This window comes from Schistocerca serialis, chromosome 11 (assembly GCF_023864345.2).
Source record: "Schistocerca serialis cubense isolate TAMUIC-IGC-003099 chromosome 11, iqSchSeri2.2, whole genome shotgun sequence".
NCBI classification, from domain to species: Eukaryota; Metazoa; Arthropoda; class Insecta; order Orthoptera; family Acrididae; genus Schistocerca; species Schistocerca serialis.
The window spans coordinates 91,312,383-91,333,237 of record NC_064648.1 but is presented as its reverse complement, the minus strand read 5'-3'; the positions used below and the strand labels follow the sequence as shown (position 1 = coordinate 91,333,237).

Genomic DNA, 20,855 nt, shown 5'->3' with positions numbered 1-20,855 from the left:
ACTGGGGATCATCGGGGATGGAAAAGATATCGGAGAGGTAGGAGGCAAAGTGATTGGCCTTACTAAGGGTGTCAGGGAAGGGGTGATCAGCATAGAGAAGAGGATAGTTGGGGGAGGGTTTAGTTCTGGTAAGGCGACGGAAGGCTGACCAGAACTTGGATGAGTTTATAGGTAGGGTAGCATTTAAATGGGTGCATGTCTGTCGACAGTCCCGGCGTTTCTTAGCCGTGAGCAAATTTCGGATGTGTCGCTGGAGTTGCCGGTGGCGTCATAGTGTGTCCGGGTCACGCGTGTGGAGGAAGGCATGGTAGAGATGGCGGGATTCATGGATGAGGAGGACGGCCTGTGGGGGTAAGGTAGGATGGTGGGGATGGATGGCGACAGTAGGGACATGGGCCTCCATGGCATCAGACAAGGTGTGCTGGAGAAAGGAGGCGGCATGGGTAACATCGTCAGGGTGGTGGTAGGTGAAGGAGTGGCTATCGACCTGGGTGGAGAGGGTATCCCGGTAGGCATTCCAGTTGGCACAGGAATAGTCATGGACGTACCTTGGGGGATGGTCAATACGAGGGTCGGGGCGGCGGCGACGACCGCCTGAAACAGTGAGGAGGACATGAAGATTGTCGCTACCAACAAGCTCCAGGACATCCACCGTTATGCAGCCAAGGAGGTTAGGGGAGGAAAGGATAACATCAGGAGTGGAGTTGGATTTGGGATGGGTGTACTGGGGAATGGGGACGAGGTCGCCTTGAAGGGAGGAGAGGAACCGATGCCACTACCGTAACTAGGCGGCGGAATGACTATGGATGTTAAGGTCAGTGGTGATCACGTAGGAGGAGAAGGTACGGTTAATGTGGGAGGGGAAGTCGAAGGGAATAGGGGCGTTAGGGCGGACGTAGATGGTGGTGCAGGTGACAGTAAGGCCGGGGAAGAAGAGACTAAGGATCAGGTGTTCGGTGGGGTCGGGAAGGAGAGGTTGGAGACTAACTGGGACCTGGCTGTGGTGACATATGGCAGGCGGGGGTCAGGCCTTACATTTCTGAGAGTAAGTAGGATGAGGGAGGTTACAGGTATTAACAGGAAGGGGGAGTGGAGATTGGGGCACTGCCGTAAGAAGTGGGCTTGCTTACAGTGCAGGCAGGTGGGGGCCTCGTGGCACTCAGATGTCGGGTGTGCATTATACTGCAAGCACCTCTGGCAGCAGAGGGATTGAGGAGGGGAACGGGAAGGGTCAACTTGGTAGCGTTGGTGAAAGAGAAGGGCACCCTCCTTCAGGAGACAGTCTATGGAAGGGGCGTGTTCAGTAAAGACCCGCATAAGGCAGGTGGGGCCAACGGAGTTGTGTATACAGCAAACTGCACGCACATCCAGATGGGGATGCGCCTTGAGCTCCGCCAACACCTCCTCCTCCGTCATCGTCGGACTAAGCCGAGTGATCACGGCGGTGAGGGTCAGTGGGCGACGTGGGGTTGGGGTTGGCGGGAGGGAGGTGGGGAAGGGGCAGGGGTGAGGGAGGCATTAGGGCCAAAGCAGGTGACACGAATGCGGGAAAGGAGATCTGTGTGAAGGGTTGGGCTGGTGGAGGAGATGAGGACCGAATCACGGCGAGGAGGGAGGAGGGAGATGGGGGCACCGGGAAAATGCTGGAAAATGATGAGGGTGAGGTTCCCGGCCTCAAGAAGGGAGGGATCAGGAAGGGAGAGGAGGTAGTGGTAGAAGGAGGGGGAGGAGGAGGGGCAGGGACAGGTGGGGAGACATCCATGGCATCATCGGCTGGGGAAGGGGGACGAGGCGAAGCCTTTTTAGGAGTAGAGGAGGCAGGGGTGCCACTGGGGCGTTTGACGGCGGCGGAGGAGGTGTGGGGGATGGGAGCAACTGGAATGTGGTAGGGAGTGGCAGGTTCCGTTGCTGGAGTCAGCGCCGGAGGTGGTGAGGGCGATGGCGAAGGCGATGGTGATGATGAAGGCCAAGGGGAGAGTTGAGCGTGGGCCGTGGATGAGGGAGGTTACAGGTATCAACAGGAGGGGGGATTGGAGATTGGGGCACTGCCGTAAGAAGTGGGCTTGCTTACAGTGCAGGCAGGTGGGGGCCTCGTGGCACTCAGATGTCGGGTGTGCATTATACCGCAAGCACCTCTGGCAGCAGAGGGATTGAGGAGGGGAACGGGAAGGGTCAACTTGGTAGCGTTGGTGAAAGAGAAGAGCACCCTCCTTCAGGAGACAGTCTATGGAAGGGGCGTGTTCAGTAAAGACCCGCATAAGGCAGGTGGGGCCAACGGAGTTGTGTATACAGCAAACTGCACGCACATCCAGATGGGGATGCGCCTTGAGCTCCGCCAACACCTCCTCCTCCATCATCGTCGGACTAAGCCGAGTGATCACGGCGGTGAGGGTCGGTGGGCGACGTGGGGGTTGGGGTTGGCGGGAGGGAGGCGGGGTAGGGGCAGGGGTGAGGGAGGCATTAGGGCCAAAGCGGGTGACAGGAATGCGGGAAAGGGGATCTGTGTGGAGGGTAGGGCTGGGGGAGGAGATGAGTACCGAATCACGGCGAGGAGTGAGGAGGGAGATGGGGGCGCCAGGACAATTCTGGCGAAGGAAGAGGGTGAGGGTCCGGTCTTCAAGGAGGGAGGGATCCGGACAGGAGAGGAGGTAGCGGTAGGAGGAGGGGGTAGAGGAGGAGGAGGAGGGGGCAGGGACGGGCAAGGAGACATCCATGGCATCAGGGGTGGGGGAGGGGGGACGAGGCGGAGCCTTTTTGGGAGCAGACGAGGCAGGGGTGCCACTGGGGCGCTTGACGGCGTTGGAGGAGGTGTGGGGGATGGGAACAACTGGAATGTGGCGGGGAGTGGCAGGTCCTGGGGCTGGAGTCGGCGCTGGAGACGGTGAGGGCGATGGCGAAGGCGATGGTGAAGCCGATGACGAAGACGATGAAGGTGAAGGGGAGAGTGGAGTGGGGGCAGTAGCCCGCCGGGCGACCACCCTGGCGGGGGCCGCAGAAACGGAAGGAGCACAGGAAGGGAGTGGAGGGAAGGGATCATAGGAGGCGGGGGAGGGAGGAGCCGGGGACGGGGCAACAAATGGGGAGGGAGATGAGAGAGTGAGGAGTGGGTGGATGGACTGAGGGGGGAGTGAAGCGGCACACCACGTGATAGTGATGGCAGCAGTGGAGGGGGAGATGTAGATAATGGCAGTGGTGGTGGCTGTAGAAGAGGTGGTGAGGGTTGACATGATGATAATGGGCAAAAAAACACAGTACTAGACAAAGGAGCAAACGAGAGACACAGAGGAGAGATGGTCGGAGAATGACGAAGGAGACTGGGGCCTAAGCCCCACTCTGCTACCGCTGGGGGGGGGGGGGGGGCGACCCAGCTGGCTGGCTGGCTGGTAGGGACGCCTCTCCTGCTGCTGCTGCTGCTGCTGGCGGGGGCAGCTAGGACCACCACTGGCCGCTTGCTGCGACTGCTGGTGGCGGGGACCGCTGCTGGCTGCTGGCTGGGGCCGGCGCAGGCGAGGACTGCTGCGTGCTGCTGACGGGGACGCTGCTGGCTGCTGGCGTGGACCACTGCTGGCTGCTGGCGGGGACTGCTGCTGGTGAGGACCGCCGCTGGCAGGGACCGCTGCTGGGTGCTGCACGTCGACGGGCTGGCTGGCTCGCTGGCTGGAACCTGCAACACCTATCACTTCGATCGGTAGCAGAAGAGCACAAATCGAAGGACGGTATTCAACTGAATGACCGCCGTAGATGCCACATTGGTCAACCATTACTGATTGTATACAGCATTCGTCAGAGAATGCATCAACGAGTTTGATGTATTCTTGTCGCAAATCGCTCAAGCGCAAGATGATTCATAGGAATGTAATCAAATAATTAAAAATATATACCTATTGGCCTGAGCTTTAATTCAACTATTCTCCCTTGAAACGTTGAACTGCGGAAAAAACTCGACTGCCACAATAGGCTATTATCGAACGGCCACGGCACTTTTGCTTGGCGCCACCAACAGATGACAGCGCGGTAGCTGCTCTTGCAGTTACTGCAGTGTTTGTTCGTGGGAGTGAAATTTTTAACGTTAGTTTAAAAGGAAAAAAAAGCGAGCTGAATGTGTGAATTAGGGTCTTCAACGTGTCCGATAGGTAAAGATGACAGACTAGCGTCGTATGTACGAGGTGCATTCAAGTTCTAAGGCCTCCGATTTTTTTTCTAATTAACTACTCACCTGAAATCGATGAAACTGGCGTTACTTCTCGACGTAATCGCCCTGCAGACGTACACATTTTTCACAACGCTGACGCCATGATTCCATGGCAGCGGCGAAGGCTTCTTTAGGAGTCTGTTTTGACCACTGGAAAATCGCTGAGGCAATAGCAGCACTGCTGGTGAATGTGCGGCCACGGAGAGTGTCTTTCATTGTTGGAAAAAGCCAAAAGTCACTAGGAGCCAAGTCAGGTGAGCAGGGAGCATGAGGAATCACTTCAAAGTTGTTATCACGGAGAAACTGTTCCGTAACGTTCGCTCGATGTGCGGGTGCGTTGTCTTGGTGAAACAGCACTCGCGCAGCCCTTCCCGGACGTTTTTGTTGCAGTGCAGGAAGGAATTTGTTCTTCAAAACATTTTCGTAGGATACACCTGTTACCGTAGTGCCCTTTGGAACGCAATGGATAAGGATTACGCCCTCGCTGTCCTATTTTCGAGGTACGATTTTAACCAGTTCCCTACAGGTCCTGTAATTCCATAATGACAGGCCTTCTTGAAGAGTATCTGGTGATCTATACAGTCGAACGCCTTTGATAGGTCGCATAAGACACCAATTGGCAGCCTCTTGCTGTTTATAGACTCTAGAACATCATTTGTGAATGAGAAAATTGCGTTATCTATTGAAACTCCCTTTTGAAAACCAAACTGCTGACTGTTAATGTTGTGCCTATCTGCGACTCCGCATCTCCGCCATGTGGTGAGTAGCAACTTTCCTTCCATATTGTTGTACTGTAAATTTAATTTTATGCTACTGCTTTCACGAGTGGTTTCAAAATGAATTTATTACATTTTATGCCTAATTTTACTGTTATTTTGGACTATAGTTTGTTTTAGGCATTACGAGATCATGGATGTTTGGAATGTCGGATCATGTCTAGGAAAAATGTGATATTGCTTTCAATATATCACTTAAAATAATGGGTGATTAAAATCATATGTCCCATTGGTTCCAAAGTGAAACCACCTGCTTAAAACAATTTACTGTTTACTTTTTACCCATTTCTTCTTATACTCATTGCTTACTATGATAATAGAGATTAATTATATGAAAAATGTTTAAAAATTATATTCCAAAGTCAAACCACCTCCTGAAAACAATTCATTGTTTGCATTTGCTGATTTCTTGTCATATTTGTTGCTCATGACAACGATAAAGGTTAATTTTGTGAAAAAAATTTGAAATAGTTTTTTCGTATTGTTGGAACTGATGAGAAAATAGTCCAGAATTGCTCATACAAATGTTCTGTAAGCCACTCCTTTCATGGATCAATCAAATATCCTTACTATTTTTTGATGAATTTCAGCCTGGCATCAGGCTTTCCTACATTTAATTTTATATGGTCAATCCAGTTTAGGTCATTGTGAATGTTTGGTCTGTGGTATGTCAAGCTTGTTGATTTATCTGGTGGTTTGTCAACAGTAGTGTAATTGGACAGTAGTGAATCTCTCTAGCTATTTACACACAGCATGTTGTTATTTGCATTCTGGGCCAACTGCAAGTCTGTACACCAATAACGGATTCATCGCAAGACTTCTTGCACTTTACTACAGCTTTCTGGCATTTCGACCTTCTTACAGAGAACAGTGTCATCTGAAAACAGTCTCACAGAGCAACTGGCATTATACAGTAGATCTTGATTGTATACTGTAATTAGTAAACATCCTTGGAGTTTTAGTAGCTGCTTATGGCAGGTGCTCTGTCGCATATTGGTGTGGATCCAATTGAGTCTGTTAGCAGATGGGATTATACTAGGTACAGCCTTCCCCTCAGATAAAAACTCAATGGTAAACTGGCTGGGCTAGTAGCAGGGGACTTAAAGGGGAGGGGGGGGTCACTCTCATGAGTGGCAAAACACCAGTGCTTACTGGTGTCACAGCAGCACATTTTTTTAGGACAGGAAAGTCAGAAAGAAATAGTTTTAAGAGAAGTTAGGATGGAAATAGACCTTCAGTTTAAGAAAGACACTGCATCAGCACAAACAGTTGTTGGTAAAAAAATTTCAGCAATCAGCAGAAATTTTATTTCCAACCACTTACAAAGGGCTGACAGATAAAAACTGAACGCCCACCACAATGGGACCACGCAATGGTTCCATTCAAAAGTAATCACCTCACAAATCAAGACATCTATATATGTACTCAGATGGTATCTGTTCTTTCAGACATGTCCGAAAGAACAGATACCATCGGTCACCATGCAGCTCGTTAGAATGAAATTGTAATGAAATGTACACCCTTAGCTGCTTACAGGCATTGACATACGTCAACGGGGACAGATGAAAATGTGTACCCCGACCGGGACTCGAACCCGGATCTCCTGCTTACATGGCAGACGCTCTATCCATCTGAGCCACTGAGGACACAGAGGATAGTGCGACTACAGGGATTTATCTCTGGCACACCTCCCGCGAAACCCACATTCTCAACGTATTGTCCCGCACTACATTCGTAGTGCCCCCACCCATTATACTCATTTCTTACGTTGCGTTGCCGATTCCCGTAAGAGTTCGGGCACTGTTTGTGCATTCGCACAGAAGAAGAAGATGGTCAAGTGGCCGGTGAGCCTTAACTTCATCTGTGTGAATGCACAAACAGTGCCCGAACTCTTAGGGGAATTGGCAATGCGCCACGAGTAATGAGTATAATGGGTGGGGGCACTACGAATGTAGTGCGGGACAATATGTTGAGAATGTGGGTTTCGTGGGAGGCGTGCCAGATATAAATCCCTGTAGTCATGCTATCCTCTGTGTCCTCGGTGGCTCAGATGGATAGAGCGTCTGCCATGTAAGCAGGAGATCCCGGGTTCGAGTCCCGGTTGGGGCACAGATTTTTTATCTGTCCCCATTGACATATGTCAATGCCTGTAAGCAGCTAAGGGTGTTCATTTCATTGTAATTTCAAGACATCTATCACATTGGCAGAAAAGATCATCAATTCACGTTTCACAGAACACAGTCGGCCGCTGACATATCCACAATCTCACCCTCTTGCACTTCCTAGGCTGACTGAAACTGATGTCCACACGTATTTCTTCAGGTCATCAAAGATGTGAAAATCACAGAGTCAATTCAGAGAACCATAGCCTTCATCTGATTGGAGGTGTGGGGATGGGTGTTATCGTGCAATAGGACGATTCAATCAGACAGCATTCCTTGATATTTTGATGTTATAGCACGTCACAGTTTTGGCAGAGTGTTTTCCTGGCATTGCACATTGATTGTGGTTCCACACTTGAGGAACTCGACACGCAGAGGACTCAAGGAGTTGAAGGAGGAGGTTATCGTGACCTTACTGGAAATTGTGTGAACAGCTTTGGATTTCTTAGGCAGGGGAGACATGGGATTTTTCCACTGTCTGTTTCACAATTTGCTCTCTGGCTGGAATCAACCTGCTGCACAATAATGTCTGCCGCCACACCACCAATCGTACCAAAGCTGTGCCTCAACAATTTGGTTGGGAAATACTGCAACATCCTTAATACAGTCTGAATCTTTTGCAGTAAGATTTTTACATCTTTGGCAATGCCTTAACAAGTTTGGTGATTACTTAACCATTCCACGCGTTCAGTTTTCGGACCCCTTATATATTTAAGTCATCATATATTTGAGCACTAACAACTAAAATTAATGAACTACAGTACTTATCTGCTTTGGTGAATAACAGTCATCAAATCCATCTGACATAATTTATCTCTATGAACATTATGTGCCCACTGATATATAAGTGTTAAGTGCAACAGGATTTAGATTAGTCTCTTGCTTCTGTAGAGCAGAAATGGAAACAGAAGGAGCTGCTGCATTCATCAGGAATTGTCATCTGCCTAAAGCAGCTTGTGGAAGCATGCAGGACAGAACTAGAATTTCATAATAAATCATTTATGATGGTAAGGGTGTACTGAACGCTACTGGGTGATTTTAATCTGTTCATAGATCACATTGATGTTCTATAGGCCTATGTAACAGCAATAAAAAAAGATAAACCGTGATTCTGATAACTTTAATGTAGATTCTCTTAAAGACTTGTCCAGTAAGGATTTATCAGTTAGTAACACTATCATTCACGTAATCCACACTGTCAACTTCCAAAATAGGGCAGCTAATTGCTCAAACACAGCTATTGATAACAATGCACTATTAATATTATCTGCAGGGTCATTTATATACAACAGGAACAGCAAGGTCCCAACACAATTTCCGCTCATCTGAAGATACTTCTACATCTGACAATAAAATTCTATGACTTCTCTACCAAAAAGTCCTCAATCCAGTCACAAATTTCACTCGACACCCCATAAGATCGTAGTTTTGATAATAAGCATAGGTGAGTTACTGAGTCAAATGCTTTTCAGAAATGAAGCAACACAGCATCTTCCTGACATCCTTGATCCAAAGCTTTCAGTAGGTCGTGGGAGTAAAGAGTGAGTTGGGTTTCACATGACTGATGTTTTTGGAATACATGGTGGTTGGCAGTGAGGAGATCATTCTGTTAAAGATGCCTCATTATGTTAGCGTTCAGACTATGTTCTAATATTCTAAAACAGATCAATGTGTGGGATATGGGACAGTAGTTTTGTGGTACACTTCCACTACCCTTCCCGTCACATGTGTGACCTGCGCTTTTTTTTCCAAGAACTGAGCGAGGATTTTTGTTCGAGGAATCTGCGATATATGAAAGTTAGACGAGAGGCCAACTCGGATGCGAGTGCAGTCAGACCTGCAGCGAGGAAGAGAGGAGACGAGGATGAAGGGAGAGATGTCAGAGAGAGTAGCTCAGGGATAAAGTGCACTGCCAGCTTCAGTGCAGAAATGACACTGGCACAGTTAAAAGTAAAGATAGATTAGAAGGAAGAGGAATGAATAGTACAATTAGGAACTATGACAGTATAAGGGGTGGACAGAAAGAGGGCAGGTAGGTAAGAGAGTGAAGGTGGACAATAAAAGAAGAGAAAAGCTTAGTGAAAAAAATGAGGAGGAGGGATGTGTTAATGAAGATTAAGATCAGGATAGGATGGTGTCGAAATGTGAGGATGTCACAGATGGGCAGCTCCAAACTATGGAGTCCAGGAAAACAGTACCAGGTGGGGACTGGAGGGGGGAGAGGGTGGGAGGAGGATCCAAATGGCCTGTGTTGTGTAGCACCCTTGAATCATGTGGTGGAGTATATTGAGCAACTGGGTACTGGATGTCCCAAAGGCAGAAACTTCTTCCATGCAAATTTGTATGCTCCACCAGTTTAGTGATGGTCAGGTATGTATATAACACAGTGCAGTGGACACAAGTTAATTGATAAACAACATGCACGGTTTTGCATGTAGATCTGCCTTTGACATTGTAGGATTTACTAACGGTGGAACTGGAGTAGGTGGTGGTCGGTTGGTGCACGGAGAAGGATTTACACTATGACAATCACAATGGCAGGAACACTGGAGTGCAGGTAATGGTTTGGGAATGTCATATAGTCTGACTAGGATGGTACGGAGATTAGGAGGGCGTTAGAAGGTGACACTGGTTGGTGCGAGAAAGATATAAGGGAGAGAGGATACCATTTCAGGGCTCAACTTGAAAAAGTTGTAGCTGTGGCCTCATAAAGTAGTACCCAATATTTGAGGCTGACTGCTGAGTGAATCCACTGCTCCCAAAGTTCATTTTCCACAAGGTCCATGACGATAAGATGTGAGATATTAGGGCTTGTATTGACATTTTTAGTCAGTTGTTTTTTCCTCACCCTATTTGCGAGTGGATTAGTACAGGAAATTACTAGTATGATAAAAGCTACCCTCTTTCGTGCTCTGTGCAGTGATTTGAGCAGAGTGATTGTAGATGTAGCAAGTATAGAAGCATTTGAGGCCTGGGTGGTCCTGGGCACGAAGAGGGGTCCGTCGTCACTCTTTTGTAATTGAGAACTGCATTAACGAGAGGGAGAGAGTATGAAATTGCCCAGGAGATTTGTTTGTGAATAAAATCTGTGAGGTAGCTGTAGTTGCGGACAGTCTGTGAGAGACTGTCAGTGTCAGTGTATGTGCTGATGGATTTTGTTGTTGTTGTTGTTGTTGTTGTTGTGGTATTCAGTCTTGAGACGGGTTTGATGCAGCTCTCCGTGCTACTCTATCCTGTACAAGCTTCTTCATCTCCCAGTACCTACTGCAGCCTACATCCTTCTGAATCTGGTTAGTGTATTCATCTCTTGGTCTCCCTCTACGATTTTTACCCTCCACGCTGCCCTCCAATACTAAACTGGTGATCCCTCGATGTTTCAGAACATGTCCTACCAACCGATCCCTTCTTCTAGTCAAGTTGTGCCACAAGCTCCTCATCTCCCCAATTCTATTCAATACCTCCTCATTAGTTATGTGATCTACCCATCTAATCTTCAGCATTCTTCTGTAGCACCACATTTAGAAACTTCTATTCTGTTCTTGTCTAAATTATTTATCGTCCACGTTTCACTTCCATACATGGCTACACTCCATACCAATACTTTAAGAAATGACTTCCTGACATTTATATCTATACTCGATGTTAACAAATTTTTCTTCTTCAGAATCGCTTTCCTTGCCATTACCAGTCTACATTTTATATCCTCTCTACTTCGACCATCATCAGTCATTTTGCTCCCCAAATAGCAAAACTCCTTTACTACTTTAAGTGTCTCATTTCGTAATCTAATTCCCTCAGCAACACCCGACTTAATTCGACTACATTCCATTATCCTCATTTTCCTTTCGTTGGTGTTCATCTTATATCCTCCTTTAAAGACACTGCCCATTCCGTTCACCTGCTCTTCCAAGTCCCTTTCTGTCTCTGACAGAATTACAATGTCATCAGCGAACCTCGAAGTTTTTATTTCTTCTCCTTGGATTTTGATACCTACTCCAAACTTTTCTTTTGTTTCCTTTATTGCTTGCTCAATATACAGATTGAATAACATCAGGGATAGGCTACAACCCTGTCTCACTCCCTTCCCAACCACTGCTTCCCTTTCATACCCCTCGACTCTTATAACTGCCATCTGCTTTCTGTACAAATTGTAAATAGCCTTTTGCTCCCTGTATTTTACACCTGCCACCTTCAGAATTTGAAAGAAAATATTCCAATCAACATTGGAAAAAGTTTCTCTAAGTCTGCAAATGCTAGAAACGTAGGTTTGCATTTCCTTAATCTTTCTTCTACGATAAGTCGTAGGGTCAGTATTGCCTCACGTGTTCAAACATTTCTACGGAATACAATTTTGTGGTGGAGCAGATATTTTTGCTGCAGGTGTGAGTGTTTATCAGAGATGAGAGTATTGTCACGAGTGCCCCAGGGAAGTGTAATCAGACTGCTGTTGTTTTCTATACACATAAATGATTTGGCGGACAGGAGGGGCATCAATCTGCTGTTGTCTGTTGATGATGCTGCAGTGTATAGTAAAGTGTAAAAGCTGAATCACTGCATGAAGATTCAAGATGACTTAGACGAAATTTCTATTTGGTGTGATGAATGACAGCTAGCTCTAAATGTGGAAAAATGTAAGTTAATGAGGATGAGTAGGAAGAACAAACCTGTAATGTTCAGATACAGTATTACTAGTGACCTGCTTGATACACTCCAGTCAATTAAATATCTGGTCATAATGTTACAAAGCAATATGAAATGGAATGTCATATAAGGTTTGTGGTAGGGAAGGCGAATGGTCAACTTCAGTTTATTGGGAAAATTTTAGGAAAGAGTGATTCACCTGTGAAGGAAACCACATACAGGATGCTGGTGTGACCTATTCTTGAGTACTATTCAAGTGTTTGGGACCTGTACCAGGTCAGATTGAAGGAAGACATTGAAGAAATTCAGAGATGGTCTTCTGGATATGTTACTGGTAGGTTGGAACAACATGTAAGTGCTACGGTGATGCTTTGGGAACTCAAATGGGAATCCCTGGAGGGAAGGCAGCATTCTTTTCGAGAAATACTATTGTGAAAATTTAGAGAACTTGCATTTGAGACTGAGTGCCGAATGGTTCTACTGCCAGCAACATACATTGCATGTAAGGACCAAAGAGATAAGACATGAGAAATTAGGGCTCATACCAAGGCATACAGACAGTCGTTTTTCCTTGCTCTATTTGTGAGTGAAACAGGAAACAAAATGATTGGCAGTGGTACAGTGTACCCTCCACCACACACCATACGGTGGCTTGTGGAGTATCTCTCTAGATGTAGATGTAGATGCAGATGCCTGGGTTGTAGGGAAGGGAGCATTTGATGTAGACAGGGTGGCAGCTTTCATAAAGTGTAGGTATTGTTGGTTTTATATGGACTGAGGTTTGGATGTGAGCTTCAGTGAGGCAGAAGTCAGCATGAAAGGAATTTTCTTTGGGTTCGAAAAAAGACCAGGTGAATTTGATTTGGGAAAATTAGTTAAGTTTTTGCAGGAAGAGGAGGAGAAATTGTTCTTCACCACAAGTCCAGACCACAAAGATGTTGTCGGTGAATATGTGTCGAACCAGGGGGGGGGGGGGGAGCTTATAGGTCTTGGGGAATGCCTCTTTCATGCACCCATGAAAAGGTTGTCATAGGAATGGGGTGCCCTGGTCCCCATGGCTTTGCCTCTGATTTGTTTGCAGGTCTGGTCCTCAGACGTGAAGTAGTTATGGGTAGGGCTGGAGCTGGCTTGTCTGACAATAAAGGAAGTTTTAGAAAGACTTTCAGGCAACTGTTGGAAGAGGTGGCATTCTAGGACAGAGAGACCATGTGTATGTGGGTATCAGTGTAAAGCAAAGTTGTGTTGATGGTACATAACAAGGATAGCACCCTGTGGGAGAGCATTGGAAATAAATTGGACACATTCCAGGTGGTGATTGGTGTAGGAGTTGGACACAACTATTGCAGTATTTGAGCAATTGGCTACACAGGTTCTTAAGATGGTGAGAGGTTTTGTTCAAGTTCATGGCTGGCTTCAAGGAGAACCACACTGAGTGTGTTAGCACATTAAGGGGCTGAGAGGTAGGATTTTCAAGAGAGAAAGCAGCTGTCGGGAATGGCAGTTTGGAAGGCAGTTTATTTGTCAAGGGCAAGGTGGGTAAGGAGTACAGATTTTTCAGTCTGGAATTTAAGGAGGGAATGGTAGAATAAAGTGTCACATCCAAAGATGGGTCTTGGCCTTTGGGAACAGAAACAAAGGTTAAGCATGTTGGGAATGAGCGTCTCACGGGGAGCATGCAAGGGATAAGTGCCTGCAGGCGCACTATTCTCTGTGCCCTCGGTGGCTCAGATGGATAGAGCATCTGCCGTATAAGCAGGAGATCCCGGGTTCGAGGTCCAGTTGGGGCACACATTTTCAACATGTCTCCAATGAAGTATATCAACGCCTGGTTACAGCTAGGGTGTCCACTTAATTATCATTTCATTCTATCAAAGCTGCATGGTCATCTACGGTAACTGTTCTTCCGGGAACAGATACTACCGTCATATATAGTTAAAAAATATGGCTTCCTGGCCATCAACCTTCTTGTGTGAACGCACACACTATGCCCGAACATGTACGGGACTTGGTAGATTAATCTGACATGAGTAATGAGAATGATGGGCAAACATCTATTAGGCGCACTACGAATGTAGTGGTGTGGACATGTTGGGAATGTGCATCTCACGGGGAGCATGCAAGGGATAAGTGCCTGCAGGTGCACTATTCTCTGCGCTCTCGGTGGCTCAGATGGATAGAGCATCTGCCATGTAAGGAGGAGGTCCCAGGTTCGAGTCCCAGTCAAGGCACACATTTTCAACATCTCCCCAATGAAGTATATCAACGCCTGGTTGCAGCTAGGGTTTACATTTAATTATCACTTGATTGTGGAAATAATCAGGCCATAAAAAGGAGTAATTTTGCTGTAGTGTTTCTAGAACAGTTTTGACATCTTGTGCTGAGATTGAGAGCATTATCTTTATGAACAATCAGTAAATCACTCAGAGCATATTTCCTGACGGACGTAAATATGCTGTCACACCAATCTAGAAACTGGACAAACACAGAAAATCACTTTTAATTACAGAACTATATCACTCCTTCCAGGCTTTTCAAAAGTGATTGAGAAAGTGGCATGTGATAGAATACGGACTCAATTAACTGAAGAGAACTTGTTAACTGCCTCCCCATTTGGTGTTTATAAAGGATTATCCACACACAAAGCAATACAAGGCCTCGGAAATAAAGTCTTAGCTAGCGGAGCTAAACAAGAAAAAAATCTTATTGTCATATTCTGTGACCCAACCAAACCCTTCGATTGTGTGGAACGCAAAGTTATACTTTTCAAAATAAAGCATTACAGCATTAATGGTGTCTCTCTTGCATGGATGGGACGTTAACTTCATGACAGGAACAGACTGTACCTCAGGCTTGAAAATAACTTCAGAATGGAGGAACATAACACATGGAGTGCCACAATGATTGGTACTAGGCCTGCTCTTGTTTCTAACCTACAAACACTGATCAGCCAGACCATTATGACCACCTGCCGAATGGCTGGTTGGTACCTCATCTGCACACACAAGTTACCTAATTCCTGTAAGGAAGGTGATGAGCTCTGATGCCAGTTTCAGTCACATCCCAGATGGGTTTGGTTGGGTTCACATCTCGAGAGTTGGGGGGCCAGCATATCAATTGGGACTCGCCACTGTATTCCTTGAAACACTGTGTCACACTCTTTTCATTGTGACATGGTGCATTATCTTGCTGAAAAATGCCACTGCCATCAGGAAACATGAACATCATGAACTATGTGGTCTGCAACGAGTGTACAATACTCCTTGGCCCTCATGGTGCCTTCCACAAGCTCCACTGGACCCATGGATGTTTACATGAAAGTTCCCCAGAGCACAATGTAGTTGCCACCAGGTTGTATCCATCCTGAAGTATGGGTGTCAAGGAGCTGTTCCCTGAAAGACTGGGATTCATCACACTGTGCAATGCTCTTCCACTACCCCAATGTCCAGTGCCGATGGCCACGAGTCCATTTCAGTCGTAGTTACCGACATTATAATGTTAACATTGGCACTTGCCAGGGTCGTCAGCTGCAGAGGCCCTTCGTTAGGAGCATTCCGTCTTGTGTGTGTTCAGACACACTTGTACTCTTCTCAGATTAACGTCCGAGGGCACAGGTTGCTACCTGTCCTATTTTACGAGTCCACTCAGCCTACAATGTCCGTCATTTGTAATGAGGAGTGGCCACCCAACCCTCTGACATCTGGACTTGGTTCCACCTCGGTTTCGCCACGTGTTGAAGACACTAATCACAGTACTCCTTGAACACGTCACAAGTTGCGCTGTTTCCGAAATGCTCGTGCCAAGCCTCCGGGCCGTTACACTCTGCCCTTGCCCAATCTCAGATAGATCATGTACCTTCCACATTGTACACACAGACAGCATGCTCACCGATACAACATATACTGTGCATGTGCTGGACTACGTTATACCTCAGCAGGTGACACTGCTGTCGCCAGGACGGATTTATATTTATAGTAGGTCGATAGTTTAGTTCCGTATAATTTTTTTATGGTACAATCTTCATCCCCCAAAATATTGTTCAACTTTTAGTAAGGACTCGAAGCTTTCTTAATAACCCAATAGTCCTAAATACTTTCATGCTATGCCTCCAACCCATGTTAACTAAGTGACAGACTTCTTTTAGTCAATAAATATTTACCGTTGTAACTTACATCAAAGTCACGGCCGGTATGCAAGGATTTATCTAACATGATTACGTCTTTTTTTTCCTTTATTGTTATTTTAATAACTGAACAATCAGGTAGGCTGACAGCGGCATGCTACATCGCTCTTCAGCCATAGTGTTGACAATAACAGTACAATAATGGAGTATTAAAATGAACATAGTGACGGGCAAAAAATAGTGGTCGCAGATACACCAAAAACATGGAGCTGTTCACACTCGACAATAACGACACTGAAAACACGTTGACACGGCGCACATAACACTGTCGAATCCGACAGACAAGTGAACGTAGAAGCGTGACGGCGGACACTAAAAACACAAAACGACATCACACACACGAGACACTGATGCAGATGATCTCCAGCGCGCGAAAGTCCACATAGCGTGTGCGAGTCCGGGGATCTGCCAAGAGGGGAAGAAGGGTGACGGGGGGTGGAGAGGGGGGAGAGAAAAAGATGCCAATGGCTGAGGAGATGGGAGGAGGAATAGAGGTACAGGGGAGGGGAGGCCCAGGGGAGGAGTGGGGAGAAAGGAAGGAGGGACGGAGGTTGCCCAAGGAACAGACACAGGCACAGGGAGGGAGGATCAAAGTTGGTAGGAGGGGTAGATGGAGGGGAGGAGGACATCATCAGGGAGGGGGAGCTGGCGGAAGCCACCTTGTGAGAGGGTAAGTAGGGTGGAGAGATGGAGTCTGGGTGGGGCGTGGGAATGCAGGTGCGGCAGCAGGCGAGGGTGGGAGAGGATGGGTGAGACAAGCGGATGAGGAGGATCAAGTTTGCGGGAGGTATACAGGATCCGTATCCTTTCAAGGAAAAGGAGGAGGTGGGGGAAGGGGATGAGATCATACAGGAGCCACGTGGGGGAGGGGAGACGGATGCGATAGGCGAGGCGGAGAGCATGGCATTCAAGAATTTGTAGGGATTTATAAAAGGTAGGGGGGGGGTGGAGATCCAGGCCAGATGGGCGTAACAAAGGATAGGGCGGATGAGGGATTTATAGGTGTAGAGGATGGTGGAGGGGTCCAGACCCCACGTACGGCCGGAAAGGAGCTTGAGGAGACGGAGTCAGGAGTGTGCCTTGGCTTGGATTGTCCGGAGATGGGGAGTCCAGGAGAGGCGGCGGTCGAGGGTGACGCCAAGGTACTTAAGGGTGGGAGTGAGGGCGATAGGACGGCCATAGATGGTGAGATAGAAATCAAGGAGTCGGAAGCAAGGGGTGGTTTTGCCTACAATGATCGCCTGGGTTTTGGAGGGATTGACCTTGAGCAACCACTGGTTGCACCAAGCAGTGAACCGGTCAAGATGGGATTGGAGAAGGTGTTGGGAGCACTGCAGGGTTGGGGCAAGGGCAAGGAAGGCGGTGTCATCGGCAAACTGGAGAAGGTGGACGGGGGGTGACGGCGGCGGCATGTCCGCCGTGTACAAAAGGTACAGAAGGGGGGAGAGGACGGAGCCTTGGGGCACACCGGCGGAGGGGAAAAAGGTGTAGCAATCTGTGTTATGGATGGTGACGTAGGAAGGACGGTGGGAGAGAAAGGAGACGATCAGACGGACGTAGTTAATGGGAAGGGCGAAGGTTTGGAGCTTGAAGAGGAGACCAGAATGTCATACGCGGTCATAAGCACGTTCGAGGTCCAGGGAGAGGAAGACCGCAGAGCGACGGGAATTAAGCTGGTCGGAAAGGAGATGAGTGAGGTGAAGGAGAAGGTCGTCAGAAGAGAAGGATGGCCGAAAGCCACACTGGGTAACGGGAAGGAGATGGTGCTGGCGGAGATGCTGGTGGATGCGTCGGGTGAGGATAGATTCCAAGACCTCGCTGAAGACTGAGGTAAGGCTGATGGGACGGTAGGAGGAGACAGCAGACAGCGGATTGCCGGGTTTAAGGAACATCAGGATACGGGAGGTTTTCCACAGGTCGGGGTAGTAACTGGTGGACAGGACTACGTTGTAGAGCCTATCCAGAGTGGAGAGGAAAGCGACAGGAGCTTCACGAAGGTGACGGTAAGTGACACGATCGTGACCAGGAGCGGTGTTGCGTTTTGTGCCGAGTGTAGTAATGAGATCCTGTGTAGTGATAGGGGCAGAGTTCCGTGTGTGCAATGTTGTCCAAGTACAGGAAACCAGGTGCGAGGGGAGGGACAGAGTTGTCAGCTCGATCGCGGACATCTGGGAAGAGGGAGTAATCGAACGGGGGATCATCGGGGATGGAAAACACATCGGAGAGGTTAGAGGCAAAGTGATTGGCCTTACTAAGGGAGTCTGGGAAGGGGTGATCATCATGGAGAAGAGGATAGTAGAGGGAGGGTTTAGTTCCGGCAACGCAACGGAAGGCTGACCAGAACTTGGACGAGTTGATAGGGTAGCATTTAAACGGGTGCATGTCTGTCGCCAGTCCCATCATTTCTTAGGCGCGAGCAAATTACGAATCTGTCGCTGGAGTTGCCGGTGACGTCGTAGTGTGTCTGGGTCACGTGTGCAGAGGAAGGCATGGTAGAGACAGCGGGATTCACAGAGGAGGACGGCCTGTGGGGGTAAGGTAGGACGGTGGGGGTGGATGGCGACAGTAGGGACGTGGGCCTCCACGGCCTCAGACAAGGTCTGCTGGAGAAAGGAGGTGGCATGGGTTACATCGTCAGGGTGATGCTAGGTGAAGGGGTGGCTATCGGCCTGGGTGGAAAGGGTATCCCAGTAGGCATTCCAGTTGGCACGGGAATATTCATGGATGTACTCAGGGGGAGGGTCATTGCGAGGGTCTGGGCAGGGGCGACGACCGTCTGAAACAGTGAGGAGGACAGGGAGATGGTCGCTACCAATAGGCTCCAGGACATCCATCGTTATGTGACCAAGGAGGTTGGGGGAGGAAAGGATAACATCGGGAGTGGTGTTGGATTTGGGACGGGTGTGCTGGTGGATGGGGATGAGGTCATCTTGAAGGGAGGAGAGGAACCGATGCCACTGCCGTAACTAGGCAGCGGAACGACTATGGATGTTGAGGTCAGCGGCGATCACGTAGGAGGAGAAGGTACGGTCAATGTGGGAGAGGAAGTCGAAGGGAACAGGGGCGTTAGGGCGGACATAGATGGTGTTGCAGGTAACGGTAAGGCCATGGAAGAAGAGACTAAGGATCAGTTGTTCGGTGGGGTCGGGAAGGAGAGGTTGGAGCCGAACAGGGATCTGGCGGTGGTGACCAATGGCAACTCCGCCACGCGCAATCGTGAGCGGATTATCGGAGCGGTGGAGGAGGTAGGGCGAAGTGTGGATGGTGTGGTGGGATTGGAGAAAGGTTTCTTTGAGGAGGAAGGCATCCACACGGTGGGTGGCAAGGGTGTGCAGGAAGAGGTTCTTGTTGACGGGAAGGGAGCGGATATTGTTGAAAAGGATACGGTCTGTCGCACCATGTCAGGGATTTAGACAAGGGTGTCGAGACGGGAGATGGTGAAATGTGCCTGGTTGTTGGAGTAGGTGGCGTTCATTTTGAGTTGGAAAATGGAACGGGCGGCGAGGGATATCTGTTGGAGAGTGGGGGGGCGCTGAAAAGGATGAAAATTCTGAAGGACGATGGTGAGGAATCTGATGATGTCCTCAGCGGTAAGGGGGCGGGCGAAGGGTATTGCTGGGAGGGGTGGGGGCGTCCAGAGGACGGACAGGGACGGTGAGTTCAGGAGTGGTCGGAGGGGGTCAGGCTTTACACTTTTGGGAGTAGGTGGGATGGGGGAGATTGCAGGTATTGCAGGAGGGAGGGGATTGAAGGTTAGGGCACTGCCGGAGGAAGTGCGCTTGTCTACAATGCGGGCAGGTGGGGGCCTCGCGGCACTCGGCTGTTGGGTGTGTGTTATAGCGCAGACACCTCTGGCAGCGCAGGGACTGAGGAGGGGAATGGGAGGGTTCGACCTTGTAGCGCTGGTTGAAGAGGAGGGCACCCTCCATCAGGAGATGGTCAATGGAGGGGGCGTCCTCGGAGAAAACCCGCATAAGGTGGGTGGGGCTGGCCGAGTTGAAAATGCAGCGGACGGCCCGCCCCTCCATTGTGGGATGCGCCTTGAGCTCCACCAACACCTCCTCCTCCGTGATCGTCGGGCTAAGCCGAGTGATCACAGCAGTGAGGGTTGGCGGGCGACGTGGGGGTTGGGGTTGGTGGGTAGGAGACGGAGAAGGAGCAGGGGTGATGGAGGCGTTGGGGCCAAAATGGGTGATGGGGAGGTGGGAGAGGATGTCAGTATGGAGGGTTGGGCTTGGAGAGGAGATGAGAATGGAATCCCGTCTGGGAGTGAGGAGAGAGATGGGGGACCAGGGAAGTGTTGGCGGAGGAGGAGGGAGAGATTCTGGGTCTCGAGAAGAGAAGGATTGGGACGGGGGAGGAGGTATTTGTATAAAGAGGGGGGGAGGAGGAGGAGGAGGAAGAGGAGGAGGAGGAGGAGGAGGAGGAGGAGGAGGGAACAGGGCCTGGTGGGGAGACATCAATGGCATCCTGGGGGGGGGAAGGAAGATTGGTTCAAATGGTTCAAATGGCTCTGAGCACTATGGGACTTAACATCTATGGTCATCAGTCCCCTAGAACTTAGAACTACTTAAACCTAACTAACCCAAGGACATCACACACATCCATGACCGAGGCACGATTCAAACCTGCGACCGCAGCGAAGGAAGATTGGGCGTGGCCTTTTTGAGAGCGGAGGAAGTGGTGGTGCCACTAGGGCATTTAACGGCGGCAGAAGGGTGGGTGGTGATATGAGGGACGGGAGCTATAGGGAGGTGACGGAAAGGGGCAGGTCCCGGTGGTGATGCAGCAGTCGGTGCTGTAGATGGTGACAGTGAAGGCAACGGCTACGGCGACGGTGGTGGCGGTGATGGCGAGGGCGATGGGGATAGTTGGGCATGGGCAGTGGCTCGACGGGCCACCAT

At 48.9% G+C, this 20,855-nt stretch overlaps 1 non-coding gene across 1 annotated transcript; it reads left to right on the top strand.

Moving 5' to 3' along the window:
* Positions 1–7,003: 7,003 nt before the first annotated feature.
* Positions 7,004–7,077, top strand: Trnat-ugu (transfer RNA threonine (anticodon UGU)). The gene has a single exon. It is a non-coding gene; the product is annotated as a tRNA-Thr (tRNA).
* The last annotated feature ends 13,778 nt before the right edge of the window (positions 7,078–20,855 follow it).